General features: G+C 42.1%; 1 protein-coding gene across 11 annotated transcripts in view; it reads left to right on the forward strand.

Moving 5' to 3' along the window:
* The window catches only part of Mitf (melanocyte inducing transcription factor), a 267515-nt gene that overhangs the window by 89984 nt on the left and 162462 nt on the right, over nt 1–15069 (forward strand). The window contains exon 1 of one of the 11 annotated variants that reach the window (XM_050149388.1): nt 8021–8114. The exons of the other annotated variants lie outside the window; for them this stretch is intronic. The gene's annotated coding sequence lies outside the window, so the exon portion shown is untranslated. Of the gene's footprint in view, nt 1–8020; nt 8115–15069 lie in introns of those variants that run through there. 11 annotated transcript variants of the gene reach the window in all.

Genomic DNA, 15069 nt, shown 5'->3' on the forward strand with positions numbered 1-15069 from the left:
TGATGGGCAGCATGCAACACACGAGGAATCCACAGGATGGAAGCACTAGGAAGCTTCAAGGTGGTGGTCTTGGTTTCTGCTGCTGGGAAATGCATGTGAGCATTCTAATTAAGACCATCTTTGCCTTTCTGCGCAGCTGGCCTCAAGCTACGACTCGAGGCTGCAGCACCAGGCTAATCGGGGCTGATGCTATGTGCAGCTTGCTCCGCTCTGGAATGTACATTGCTTGGGCTTTGGGAAAATCATTAACTCTCCTTGGCTTAAGGAGCTTTGACGAGAGATTGCAGGATTATGTGTGTATAGTTTCAAAGGTTGTATTTTAAGATGAATAATTTAAGAAGATTAGCTAGCATCCTTCATTAATCTGCAGCTATTTTAATGATAAAAAGGACAACCTGCTTTCATCCCAGAAGAGCAATATGACACTTTGGCCTATAGGTTCTGTCTAATTAAAGTGTGCGTCAGTTACAGGAGGTAGTGTCAAGTAGATGATGCTAACTAACCTGGAACTGATGAAGGAAAGCCAAAGTGTACACAAGCTCAGCAGCTTTTCAAAACTTTACCCTACTAGTTTGCACAGGAAGCATGCCTCTGTAGTGCTTCAGACGCAGAAATGCAGATGATAGGCATAAAGAAACCATATCCTAAATAGATGGATTTAAAAATTACTGTATATAAGATGGATCTAGTGATAATTATTCTCCTCAACGTAAACCCTGTTATGAAATGAACCATAATCTGACTTGACTTCCGTGTTTAAAACCTGGCTGATTTTGGTCTGAAACCTAATCAAATGTTAAGCTTCATTGCTAATTTTATTCCTTGGTGGTTCATATAAGTGTAGGGCGGGAATTAGGCATGAGAGCGTTGATCCATTATTTGCTGAAGAACAAAATGTTGGCAGTGAATTGAAGAATGGACGCAAGTGATGTGTGTGTGTGTGTGTGTTCTAAGAGTGTCTCCTCAAAGTAATATCTGCAAACTGGACTAGTTTATGAACCAGATCTACAAAAAGATATGGTCAACAGCATGTACAGCAAGCAGAAAGAACCGTTCTAGTCTCTTTTCAGTGTAGTGCTAGGAATTCAGGCCTGCATGTTTCATTGATCTCTTCTGATTTTCATCTCGTGTCTGAGAATTCACTTTTATTATAATGGGTGAAAGTACCCATCTGTGATTGCAAACTGGAAAACAATTGCTAGAGACAACTTGGGAAACGTGTGTGTGTGTGTGTGTGTGTGTGTGTGTGTGTGTTGGGGATGGGAGTTGATATTATTGTAATGGAAATGTGGTATACGTTTTAAAGCCACCTCCACAAGTATATAAGTACAGAAGACTGTAGCTCATGTCCCAGTAGGGTTTCAAAATCCCTGTCCCTTTATCTTTAGCACAATTATTATGTTTAGAATGGTATTTAGATTATTCAAGTACTAGACAAGAGCTTCTCAAGCTTTCTCTATCTACAGTTTCTTTTTGCATGAAAAAATTTTATTTGAGACAGGCATATAAAATACATTTAAAAAGCAAACATTTACTGATAATAAACTATAAAGAAGTTTATTCAAAATTATTTTGGTATAAATATAATTTTGTTATTATTAAAGATTTAATTCATATATTAGTAAGTGGATCTGGTTGTATGTTTTTAATATAAAGAATTAAAACTTGGCTTTATCTGTGACTCTAGAGGTCGCAGAACATCTTCAGTGGTTTTTAGAGTTAGCTTATATTTTGATTTTATGATCATCATGCTGGGAACACTGCCTTATAGAAACAGGTAGTATAGGCAGGCATGGCGGTAACACTTTATGCTTTCTTTTAGCTAAAATGAAATAAATGCAAGTACATAAATATCCATATCTATATAGCTCTCTATATCTTTATATCTATATCAATATCTATATCTATATCTATATCTATGAACACACTCATACAAAATTGCAAGAGAGTAGATTCCTTCCATGGGTTGACCACATCCATTTTGTTTACTAATGCACACATTCTTCTTACTGTGAGTTTTAAGACTCCTGTACCTTAACACTGTGGAGATGACATATGTAACATATGTATGTCTTACCTCTTAAATGTGGGGTCAGCTCTCAAAGAACCAATGTTCAACTGTGAACTCTTGACTTTGATTGGAACATTGGAACAAGAGGTTCCTTAGACACCGGGGAAGCCCGTCATTCCTTGAGCCATTTTACTGTCTACTTTCGGGGACACTACACAAAAGATAGGTAAAGTAAAGGCTTTTTTTTTTTTAATTCAATGGGATTGCTATCTTCTGCAGGATCTAGTTCCAGCTCTGATTATGGTGGAGTGTTCAGGAGGTGTTAGTCTCTAACTCCGCACAGTGGTATTGGGGAATGTAGTTTTCTGAAGTGAAGATCCTCTGTCTCCACCAGATTCTCAAGTGGTTTGGGTCTAAGGAACCTGAAGAATCCTGGATGTACAGTGGCTTAAAGAGCCCTCTTCTCCCCCGACTCCTGCAGTCCTGCTCCAGCAGGACTGGCCTCCTTACTGCTCCCGAAGTATTGTGTCCCATCCAGACAGTCTGCCTAAAAGGTCTCACCTCTGACCGTACCCCGACCTCATTTCCTTTCTGCCCTCAAGCTTTTGCTCGATGGTTACTGTCTGGGCCCATACTTCTGTCGTTTCCTCCCTCGCTTGCTTGTTAGACCTGTGATGCTTCTTGCCCTTGTTACCTCAGTACTTGCCACCCTTAACATTTCGTGTAGCATATTTATTGGGTTTATTCATGTTCTCCTTCTCCGTCCTGTTGCTTCATAGATGTGGAGAGCTTGACCCCCTTATTCATTTCAGCACACCGAGCAACACAAGAGGTGTGTGGCCTACAATAGATGCTTAATATTTGCCCATCGAGTGAGCAAGTGAAGGCAAGGTTCTTCCTGCTGCAGTATGTAACCGAGAACTTAACTAAATGTGGCTTCTTTAATCGAAATTCTGTAGAGTGCTCTAAAGGAGTGATTTTCAACCTGTGGGTCATGACCCTGTTGACAAACCTCTGTCTCCAAAAATTATAGTTCATAACCATAGCAAGATTGAAGTTATGAAGTAGCAACAAAAATAATTTCATGGCTGGAGATCACCACAGCGTGAGGAACTATATGAAAGGTTGCAGCCTTAGGAAGATTGAGAACCACTGCTCTAAAGGAGTTCCATTCCATTGTCCCCAACTCTCAGGTCTTACATTGCCATAACTGTTGATGTATCTCTTTCCTTTCATCTTTCCAGGCTTCACACAGTCCCATGTGGCGTTCTCTCTTATATTTTCCCCTCCATTTGGTCTGACCTTATCCCAGAACTTAGAAGGAATTGGCTGTAAGACACTAGGCGAGTTGGCCACCGTGGCGCTACCCTTCACTTCCTTCTGCCGTCCAGTGGAGCACTGCCGTTGAGCTCTGCAGAATGGCTCGAGGGTGCAGCGAGGTGATGCATATGAAGTGGCCAGCACAGTGCTTGCTGTAAATATTGGCTGCGCTGCTGCCTGTGGAGATCACTTAAGGTACAGGTCAGCATGGTGCCTGGCAGTTTGCCGTGATACCTGGCACGAGGTAGTTGAGAGTAAGTGGCAGCTGTCAACAGTTCCGTACCCCATTATTACCTTCACTAATGATATGCTGGCTCCCAGGGAGTCAGCAGAAAGAGGACACCAGCAGAAAATTTCAAAGACAGCCAAGCGTTGACTTGGCTTTCCTTTCCTCTTCTTTCTTTCCCGTGCTGGGGGTGACTGGTTTTTCTCTCCTAGTCACGCAAAGGAAGGGCTATCAGATATAGAACCCAGCTGTGGTTGTGTGCTGTGATGTCGGTTGTGAGGGCCAACTTTTTTCTTTCCTTTCCTTTCCTCTTCTCTTCTCTTCTCTTCTCTTCTCTTCTCTTCTCTTCTCTTCTCTTCTCTTCTCTTCTCTTCTTTTCTTTCTTTTCTTTTTGTAATGTTCTGTGTGAGTCTTTCATTAAGTAACTTACCCGGATCCTTAAGATTTATCTCCATTTGTTTATGCTACTGCTATGAACGTGTATTCCACAATAACCTGGGTTTCTGGCTATGATTTTGTTTTCATGAGGGTGTTTCAGGGAGCTACCTTATGCATTTTGAGATTTCTGAGCTACTTGCCCTCCCTCTTTTCCCCTGTACCAAGTTAGTAAAGGCCGCTCCACAGGAACCTGGCAATTACTCCTTCAGCAAATATTTATTGTTTGTCCACAGAGGGATGGCAGAATGACATGGTGGAAAGTTAATCTAGCTGGGCTGTGGTGGCTCATGCCTTTAATCCCAGCACTCGGGAGGCAGAGTTTGAGGCCAGACTGGTCTACAAGAGCTAGTTCTAGGACAGGCTCCAAAGCTGCTACACAGAGAAACCCTGTCTCAAAAATTAAAAAAGGAAAAAAAGAAAAAAAAAAGAAAAGAAAAAGGAAGAGTTAATCTGGGAACTGAGAATGTTATTGACCCCCCAAAGGCAGCAGGGAATGGCGGATACATAGGAGATTCAGCCAGAGTCAGGGTGGAGGGGCACATAGGAGTAGTGTATGTGTGTATGCCTAGAGTTCCAGAGCCTAGCCAGTTCCTCCGCTCAAGTGTAGTAATTCACATTTCCTCAGTACCAATGACCTGGGGTTCTGCTTGGTCCTTTCTCTTGCCGATACTTGATCATTATTGCTTCAGTAGCTTAGCAGGTGAATACAGTACCCGTCACCCCGCTCTTTCTTGACTCCTTTGGAGCTGGGCTGGGCAGTCCTGGCTCAGTCTTTCCCGAGGTCATAGACAGATGGTGGGTGCCAGGCTTTCAGAAGAGGAAATCATTGGTGACCAGTTTACTCCCCTGCTTATTATACTTTTCCATCCGTAGGATAGGGCTGAGTGGGGGCGAGGCAAACAATCTTCTCATTCAGGGTCAAGCGATCTGGTCCTTTGAAGGAATGGGCAACTATTTATCAAGCGTCTACCGTGCAGTAGGATTGGTTAAGATGGTTTCCATGGTATGAGCTGCTTCATTTTCTTTAATCCGGTCTTTCCTTTAGGGTTAATTCTTGGACAGACCTGTCCTTTGCCATCCTGTCTTCCAGTTCACTGTTTCTTTATCTTTGTCTTATCGCCCTCTTCAGTGTCCTCAGAGCCCTTTCTCTGTTTCTGCTGTGTGGAGCTATTGGCCGATTTGCTTCCTGTATAGATAGTGCTCATGCCACCAAGCAAAGGTCTGTGATAGCCACTTAGGCCTCTCTGTTGCTCAGCCCCCCCCCCCCCCCGTAGGGAAATTCTTGTGGTGGTAAAGTCTGCACTGTAGATGGAAAACAAATAGCATTTTAGTATAATATAACCCAAGCAGGGGACTTTAATCAAAGCATCAGACAGGACAAGCCTAAAATGAAAAGCTGCTTTTTATTTTTTCTGAACCTCAGATTTAACTGGACACTTGGACATTTGGTAGTATTCTTTCCAAAACCCACCAGCCCCATTAACTGGTATTTGGTGTAGCTTCTGATCACAGAAATTCAGGACATGTTTGAATAAATACATGAAGGAATGTATTTCTTTATCCTGAGCTGTTTTTTTTTTTTTTTATAGCTATGAGCTGTGCAGACAATATAAGAAGCTTGTCCTCAGGCCCAGAGTCAGTGCAACACGGGGGTGGGAGTCAGTTTTCAGAGGTGGACATCGTTTGCTTTCAGATCACGTTCAGATCTATGTGCTGCATCACTTTGCCTCACTTCCTTAAAAGAACTTTACTCCTACGGCCATCAGATTTCTTGGCTGCGTCTTAAGAAGCCCAAAGAGAGTTTATTAAAGGATTCTTAGGAGTCTGGAACCTGATGAGACCCAAGAATATGGCGAGGCTGTGCAGTGAGGAGCATTGGCCCCAGCATGGTAGTCCTGATCCCGTGGGGTACTGATGTTCTCAAACTGCCTTTTCCATCAGTGATGATCTAGTGCTCACCTTCATACAGTGTCACACAGCTAAGCTCTGACCCCAAAGCTTTCTACAGTCTCTTCTCCCGCTGTGGTGAACACACCCACATGCTGGTTCTGACTCACCTGAGTGGCAGAGCTTGCCTGTTCGCATCTTACATGCAGAGGAATAAGGGGATGGAGACTTTTGGCTTCTAATGCAAAAACTATCTCTGTTAGCAAGGCAGTGGTGGCACGTGCCTTTAATCCCAAAGAAGTGGGCAGATCTCTGTGAGTTCAAGGCCAGCCTGGTCTGCAAGAGCTAGTCCAGGACAGGCTCAAACCCTATCTCGAAAAAAAACAAAACAAGACAAAAAACAAACAAACAAACAAAACAATAACAACAACAAAAATCTGTCTCTGCCTCCTTGTAAACTCATGAAAAGAGAGTGTTTTTTGTTTATTTTACCCTAGGATATACCTTAGAAGGTGCTGAGGAGCCTAAAAGATAATATGTGTTCCACATGGCATGAACATGAAACTATGGTAGCACTGTGCCTGGTGATGTTTTCTTGAACAAGCCATTGTTTTTAACTTGTTAGAAAACTAGAGTGGTAGAGGGTAGAGTGATGTTTTGTAGATGGAGGAGCTGCAGGCTGTGTTCCCAGCGCCCTGCCACCTGCATGGCTAGCTTTATACCCGAAATAACAACACACAAATCGTATTCTTTTTAGCACTGCTTGGCCCATTAGTTTCAGCCTCTTATTGACTAACTCTCACATCTTGATTAACCCATTTCTATTAATGAGTGTAGCACCACGAGGTGGTGGCTTACCGGGAAGGATCTTAACCTGCATCCATCTTGGAGAGGAGAGCTATATCGTCTGCCTGAATCTGCTTCTTTCTCTCAGCATTCTGTTCTGTCTACTCTGCCTATCTAAGCTGCTGTCCTATCAAAAGCCAAGGCAGTTTCTTTATTAACCAATGAAAGTAACACATAGACAAATGTTTTCTCTGATGTGTGTGTTTGTGTGTGTGTGTGTGTGTGTGTGTGTGTGTTTATTACCAAGCTGGTACTCCCAGGCAGTAATTGATACATTTACGAGTAAAGCCCTCAGCTCTCTGTATGGTGGGTATAATAGTGACTTTAATTCTGTCTGGCTATATTGTCAAAATTTTCCTTTGTGAATGTATATGATTAAAGCAGGTAAAGTATTCAAAACGTGGTTAATTAACTGAGCAAAACTATAGGTCAGAAATCCCTTATCCATGGTTCTGAAACTGAAAAGTCTCTCTGACTGTTGAAGGATATCGATAATTTTTTCTGATGTCTCATTTGGCAAAATTCCCTAACCTGAGATGGCAGAAGGTTATTTATAGTCTTTATTATCCCACTTAGTTGAATATTCATGTTTCCCAGCAGAAATATTAATGTGCTTGATTACAAATATTGCTTTGATTTCAATGAGGATATTCTACTGTATGTGGTCTCTGCTAGCTTCATGAAATCTAGAATAGTCTCGGGTTCAGCATTTACCAGTCTCCAAGGTTTTAGCGCTTTTGAAGTATGTGATATGTGTGTGTGTATGTGTGTGTGCACGTGTACCTGCAGGAGATATGTACATAGAAGGTTCTAGAAGGATACAGTGTTTATCAGTTGCTCAGTTTTCAATGAAAAGATCAGGTAGAAAGTCAATGAGAAATCGATTCAAGCCTCAGATTCAGTATTTCTAATATTTGTTGGAATCAGACAATACTAACTTTTTCAGTGCAAGAACAGAGAATAAGGTTGAGTGGATATTTCACAGGACTGAGAAAAATAGTAGATGTATAAATCTTCAATTTGCTGCCTGCTAGCAGAGACCCAGAAAAAGTTACACATAAAATAGGCAGCCTCCTGCCTCTTGGACAAGGGTAGGGAATTGACAGCAGAAAAAAAAAAAAAAAAGAAAAGAAAACACCAATTTCACTCAAGGAAATAAATAAAAGCACATAAAAATGTGGTGAGCAATGAGACTGTGCTTGCTAGTAAGGGGTTTGGCATGTTTTATGAAGTCGCAGCGATTACTCATCCACTATACATTTGCAGAAGTTCTTTTACAGAAGCCAGATGCTCAAGCAGTCTCAGGGGTTAGGAGGTGGATGGGAAGATTAGGTAGCTTGTCAACAGGCCTCTCTCCCGTGTCAGCCTATGGGATGGCTCCTCGGGGTAAGTCTGATTTTGCTTCTTCAGGGCTCATGGATAAAGGGCAGAGAAGGTTGCATGGGTTACGTAAGTCACCGGTTTCTTCAGTGAGAAGGGCATTACCGGACTCCAGTATATCCTGGGTTGCCTGCTTGCTGGCTTCACCTCCTGTTCATTTTTAGTGTCTAATGTCCCAGTGTTGAAATGGTTTGCAAGGGGACTTTCTGAGGTTGTCTGTGAGTGGAGAGCTGGTGGGTGGGGTATGGGAGAGTTCAAGTGCTGAGTCTCCAGTTCTTTACGGGGCAGCTTCTGGGGTATTGTGGCATACTGCTTGAGCCGCGGCATAGTTTGGTTTGCCGAGTGGTGACCACTAATGGGTTGTGACAAAAATGTCAAACACCAGTCAATGTGAAGTCAGTTTTTCTTTCTTTTTCTTTTTTTCTTTCTTTCTTTCTTTCTTTCTTTCTTTCTTTCTTTCTTTCTTTCTTTCTTTCTTTTTTTTTTTGAACTTATAAAAACTTTAAACATGACCTCAAGTCCCTTTGGTTCTGACTTCAGAGAATGTTGCCTGTTGGGGTCACACAAAGTGGGGATTGGCCACGTGGTTACAAATGAGCCTTGTAGTAGTTACTGCTTAGATCATAAAATGCTGCTTCTCCACTGGATGTCAATGCTCCTTTTCATTATACTGCTAGGGACAAAATCATGTGATTTTTTTAAAATTTAACTATAACCGTGTGTTTGAGAGGCAGTTTTCATTTTGTGGCTTTTTTTTTCCTTACCCCTTTTTGGTATCTAGTGCAGCCAAGGATTTTATCTTCTTGTATCTTTTTGACACTCTACTGAGTAATGGATTCTGAGTTACTTTTTCAATAGAAGAGCCTAGTTTCATCCTCTGCCCTGACTGGATGGTCTCCCTCCCAACTTCCTCTCCAGCTCCAGGAGGTCACTAGGGAGGGACCCAAGACGTGACCGTACCCACTGGGTTATGAAAATGATAGTGGCCTCTAAATGGAAGCACATGTGTGACATCCCTTGGGTTCCCATTGACTGATATCCAGTCTCTCCAAAGGGAACCCAAGGTTGCAAATCCAGAGCTGCTGCCACAAAGATTGATAGGTAAAGAGTGTACGGGAATTTCAGTTGATAGTTTAACAAGTGAAAACATTTATATGAGGGCTTTTCCAAAGTAAAGCACTGACCTCCTGATGCCGAAGGTCTCACGTGAAGACATTTATGTCCTCTGGACACCAGGGCCCCGTGCCAAGGGCTGTGGGAAGCTGTGCCTCGACTCTCGGGGTATCAGGAGTTCTTAGGTCTTTACAGAGACACAGATGTGTCTGATTCAGCTGGACAATAACTGAGATGCTTTCCCATGCTGGTACCAAAGCATACAATGGAGCTGAGCTTGGGATGGAAACGTAGAGAGACACTTGCTGTACTCAGGGTGGCTTCAGATCACCCCTGGACATTGCCTCTACCCATCCTTGAGAAGATGGTCAGTCCTGTTATCCCTGTTCTTGACTGTAAGGTGGGCTTTCCTAGAAACTCCTGGAACACAGCCACTTTAGGAAAGTTCTGGGGCCATCAGGGTGGAGTCCTGGCATGTCTGCTAGAGTTACTGTCCGGGTTCAGCTGGACACTGCATCCATCCCGTCATACACAGAGATGCTTTGAAAGAGGCATGAGTCTTGACAGAAGGCCATACTCCCATCCGGATATTGCTGGGATAATGAAGCATTGTCTTCACTGAGAGAAAGCTTAGCGTCAAATATGGAGGTAATGCTTGAAGGCACAAGGTTGTAACTCAGTCATTCTCAGACCACAGCAGTGACTGACTGAACAGCCTACTCCTAAATAGGAGAGAAATCAAGTATAATTCCAGAGCTGGCAAATATATGAATGGGTTGTACACCTTGTTTCTATTTGGGGGCGTGGTCTCTTGTACCTAAGGAGGCCTCAGATTTACTATGTAAATGAGGGTGATTTTGAATCTCTGACTTCTGATCCTCCTAGACTCTTGAATGCTGGAACCACAGTCTTGCACACGGTAGATGCTGGAAATGAAGGCCTTGTGGATGCTAGGCCAGCACTCTGACGACTGAGTCCCACTTCCAGCCTTTCCAGGCCTTTCTGACTTCATCTTGCTGTCTTTATTTCTAATTAGTTCTTAGTGTCTTATCTAAAAATGATACAGGGAGAATTCCAAATAGCTTTTAAAGCTGAGCTGTGTGTCATCTTTAGGAAATTTAACTAATTCAGAACAGGGAGAGTCAGACTGAAATAAAACACTCCCATATTACATGTAATGCATACAAATACATATATATGTTACGATGTGTGTATATGTCCATAGCTATGTATCTTTCCAATTTACTAAACCCTTAAGTCTACACAAACACACACACACACACACAACCCACACATGCAAACAAGCACACTCACACAGATGCTCTCAAAATAACCATGCTGAAAGAAGAAAAAAAGGAAGGAAAATAGTAGTTAGTCATCCTGACATTTTAATGTGTGTATTTACTACTTAAAAATATGCAGATGCAGCTTTGTTTTATGTAGTTAATTTTGGTGGTACAGTGTTTTCGACAGTGACAGACAAAAGGGCAGGAGGCAATTGTTAAAGCTGTAATTTGCAGAGGCTTGATAATACAAGTCCATTTTCTTTTCTGAATGCGCTATTTATATAATTTGTATTTTTAACAAATCCTAGAACTAGAATGAAAATAGTAATTAATCTTAAGAGTAAAAAAAATTGTTAGCACTAGAACAAATTTGGAAACTAAGAAATCCTCTTGGTTAAGCCTACTTCATGGAACACTCTTGCGAGCCTGCCACTGAGCAGATAACATATGCTCAGTTACTGCCGAGGGGCTGGCGTAGCTGGGCAGCACTTCTCCTTCCTCTCAGGAAAGCACATTAGACTTAGAAGGAGCAGTTTGGTTGTGAAGCTGAAAAGAGAAATAGTATAAATAGTTTAAGCCACCGTCAAAGACCACTGAAGACACAGTGTCCATACCAGGACACAGAAGATGGACAGAGCAAGAGTTGAGAGTGTTTGCATGTGGGGATGATAACCAAGGTCAATTTTTTTGTATTTTGTTTGCTTTCAGTTTCTGACAGTGACTGAGCACACTGTCGGGAATATGGTGCTTCTGTGACACATAGCAGACTTATTTATAAGCATATTTAATGTGTTCTTTCTTAAACCGAGTCAATTAATTGAGTTAATGAATTCATAAAAACTTGAACTAGTGCCTTTTTGTGTCTGGTATCTTTTGGTTGAACTTGCATTCTAACAAAATTCATATTGAAAATAATACTTTATATAGATTACTAGTTCAGCCAGTTGTGCTCTAGCACAGTACACTCTAAAAAGCTATTCTTGTTCCTGTGTGTATTTTTGTACCTATGTGAGTTTATATGCACCATATGCATACAGGTAGTTATGGAGGCCAGAGAGTTTGTTGGATCCCCTAGTTTTGGAGTTGCTGGCAACTGTGATCCTCTTGATGTGTGGGTTCTGGGAACCAGACCTGGGTCCTAAAAAAAATTAATATGGGTTCCTAACTAGTAAGCCATCATAGCCCTGTAGTCCCATACACCTACTTTTTAAAAAGTCACCTTCCTATACAAAATGATGCATAGACATTTGCAATGTGTACAGGTAAAATCAAACTAGAAGTACAATATTAAAATCTTTCAAATAAGATAGGAGCCTAATTTATGCTTATTAATCGCTTAAGGAGTGTACCAAACATAATAAACTTGGTAGTTGGTTTTGTATACAACCTAGAGGTTGTCTGTGAATGCCGACTCAGGTAATTTGTCGCAAAGCCTTACAAGGCAGCTTATCTGAAGTTGGGTGTGGTGCATATACCATGTGTGGTAAACTGAGGCAACTGGTGTGTGATTACAGTGTGCATCTGTGTTTTCTCTCCTGCCTGATGGGTGCAGTGTCCTGTGGTCACCTCGTGGTTCTTGTGGGCAAACCCATGTTTGCTGGGTTATTCTCCTGCTCATCTTTGATACTTGTGCTGGAACAATTCATTTTCCAAACAGCACTGGGGCAGAACGGACTGCATGTCAAGGAGATGAAATTTAGCTGTGCTTGTTCTAGTTGTGACAAGAGCCAGTTTGAAACCAGCCTCCCCATCATTGTGCCTTACTTCAAGGCTTGTATGAAACATCACTGCGTGGGTCCTACACTCCACCATGCTTTAGTTCGTGACCTGAAGCAGACACAGAACAGCATTATTCTTATGTAAACGTTCAGCTCTGCCCGTGTATTCTCCCTTGGCATGTAACTGGAGACCTGCCAAACTCTTCAGCTTTCCACATTCAGTTCCCTTACCAGATGGGCTATCTACTCCAGCAAATGACCTTGAACTTGAAACACCATCAAATAATGCACTCCAGGTTCCTGTAGGGAAGTCTAACCTTGGTCATAGTGCAACTAAATCTTTATAAATGCTGCCATGAAACCCTGAAGTCTATGCTTAGCTCAAAGAAAGAAGTTCCCATTTTGGGACGGCACTCCTTATACTGGACTGCCTTGCCCAGCCTTATTTCAAGGGAGGTAAGTGCTTAGTGCCAGTGCAACTTGATGTGCTATGTTTTGTTGATATCCATGGAAGGCCTACCCCTTTCTAAACAGGAACAGAGGAGGAGTGGATGGGGGTTTCAGAGGGGAGGTGAAGGGGAGAGAATGGGAGGGAAGGAGGAAAGAGAAACTGCGTTCAGGATGTAAAATAAATAACTTCATTTATTTAAAAAAGCAGTTCCCCTATTCCTCTTAAATACCCTATCACAGAGAGAGGGGAAGAGCATGTCATTTGAAACATTTAAGGAAAGTTTGAAGATTTCATAAGTGTCAAAAATGATCATTCAAGGGAAATCTATTGTGGAATCTGTACCTGAAGTCATCCAGATGAGCAGCGGCTTTGTTCATGAGATATGCCAGAGATACCTTCCCTACCTGCCCACTACTTACATAACTTAAACTAAATTACATTTAGCATTATGCCCCCACCCCCCTTGGAGGTCACTACAAGGTAGGGATTTATATTGCTGGTTATGTGTGGTGCCTGCCTTGTGGGTTTCACAACATCCTCTTTATGAGTGTTGGGAGAAATGTCTCTGGCTTCAATACCACAAATGACTGTGTTCCTGAACAGCTTTGGCCTTTTGCTTCATGGATATAGTTAGTCATGTCACTGATCCTGTCTTCTTCCTCTTTGTGGCCACAAACGTATTTGCTTTGACCCGCACACTGGAAAACAAACAAAGAAAAAGGCCTAAAAGAAAAATCACTTGCCGACACGGGAATGAAATTTCCCACCAGTGTATTTGAATGATCAGTATTTATTCAAGCACCAGATCTGGCCACGTTGAATTCATTCTCCGTGGTGGCTGTGGGATCCAGTGAAGAAGTAGTGCCCTACACATAGAGAAGACCATCTTCAGTTGCTTTAGCCAGCTCCACCTGCCGCATGCTAGAAGATGCTGGAGTTGTAAGTCCTCTGGCTTAGGAAGCCATTTGGGACTCACCTCGGGAAGGATGTAGACTCCTGCTCGCCTCTGTACTTCAAAAATCATTCTTCCTTTGTCCTCTTGAATTATCTTTCATTCTTCGAGTCTTATTACTTTCTGCCCTTGTTCTTTGATGTTGGGACTTTACATGCTTTTTTTTCTCCAAAAAATTCTTTTAAGTCTTTTAAGAAGAAATAATTATAAATAAGCAAAAATAGGAATCCGACTTTGTTCTCTAAGCCATTTTATTTTTACTTTGCATGGAAAGTCCTGAAGCCTTTCAGTGTTTTTCCTGTGACCTCTTTTTGAGCATATTTGATTCTGGTACCATTTAAGAGTTGGCACTTTTTTTTTTTTTTTTGTGAATTTATTTTGCAAGTCTTAACCATTGTAACTGTGTGGTTTCCTTCCTGCCTTGTATCCTTGCTTCCTCTTCTCCCTCCCTCCTTCACCCTTTCTTCCCCTCTCCCCTGCCTTCTCTAGTCTTTACAGAGACTAAGTACACGGGAGTTTGTTTATTAAGCAAATATTTATTAAGCCTCTACCCTGCCAATTCCTGTTTTTTTTTGTCAGGGATGGAACATTGAGTAAAACGGGCTAGAATGTGTGCCATGTCTGAGATCACATGCTGTCAGGAATAGGGTGGGAAAACAAAACAAACAAACAAACAGAAACCAGCAGAGATTTCTGTTTGAGGCTAATGTGTTAGGCCTCCGTGCTCGAGTTTCTTCTGATCAGAGTGCTGAATGAACACTACAGTGAACTGTGTGGACATCTAAGAGAAGGACACTGTGCAGAGGGACAGCAGCTAGGATAAAACCCTCCCCTCGAGGAGAAAGCATCCTGAGTCTGGCTCGGGATGTCTCTTTTATTCTGGATGCTTCTTTTATGAAGACCATCAGGAGAAAGACCTCTGGTGTCAACACCACATATAATCATGATTCTACACAGCCTTGGCTTTTCGACCTGGCAGCATTGGCTTGCACACTCTGGACAATGTCTCAGCACTTACTTGACCCCTGAGGGCCACAGCTTTCTTTCTATTTCTGCTCTGTGCCAACCTTGGTCACTTTCTAAACTTCTCCTAAGTGTTTAGTAAATATTTGTACAAGTAAAGAATGACTATCAGTAGTTTCAGAAGAATAGTAAGCTTCTCCACAGCAGGTCTTACTAAGCTATGTTTTCACAAATGTTGGTAAAGCCTTTTCTTTTGATTCATGGTCAGGGCTGTTATCTATTGTGCCTCTGACCTGACCACATGATATTTTTCTTTGGTGATGCTTGTACAGTTTTCATACTTAGCAAGACACATCTCCAAATTATCCCAAGTACTTGTCATCCAAGAAAGGGCCCTGAGCGTTTCCACACAGTCGCTAGGGTTAGGAGTTTATCCTCCTGGTTCAACTACTATTTGCTCAGGCCCCAGATCAGTGGT

This window comes from Alexandromys fortis, unplaced genomic scaffold (assembly GCF_014885135.2).
Source record: "Alexandromys fortis isolate MF-2015 unplaced genomic scaffold, M_Fortis_MF-2015_v1.1 scaffold_48, whole genome shotgun sequence".
In the NCBI taxonomy this organism is placed as follows: domain Eukaryota; kingdom Metazoa; phylum Chordata; class Mammalia; order Rodentia; family Cricetidae; genus Alexandromys; species Alexandromys fortis.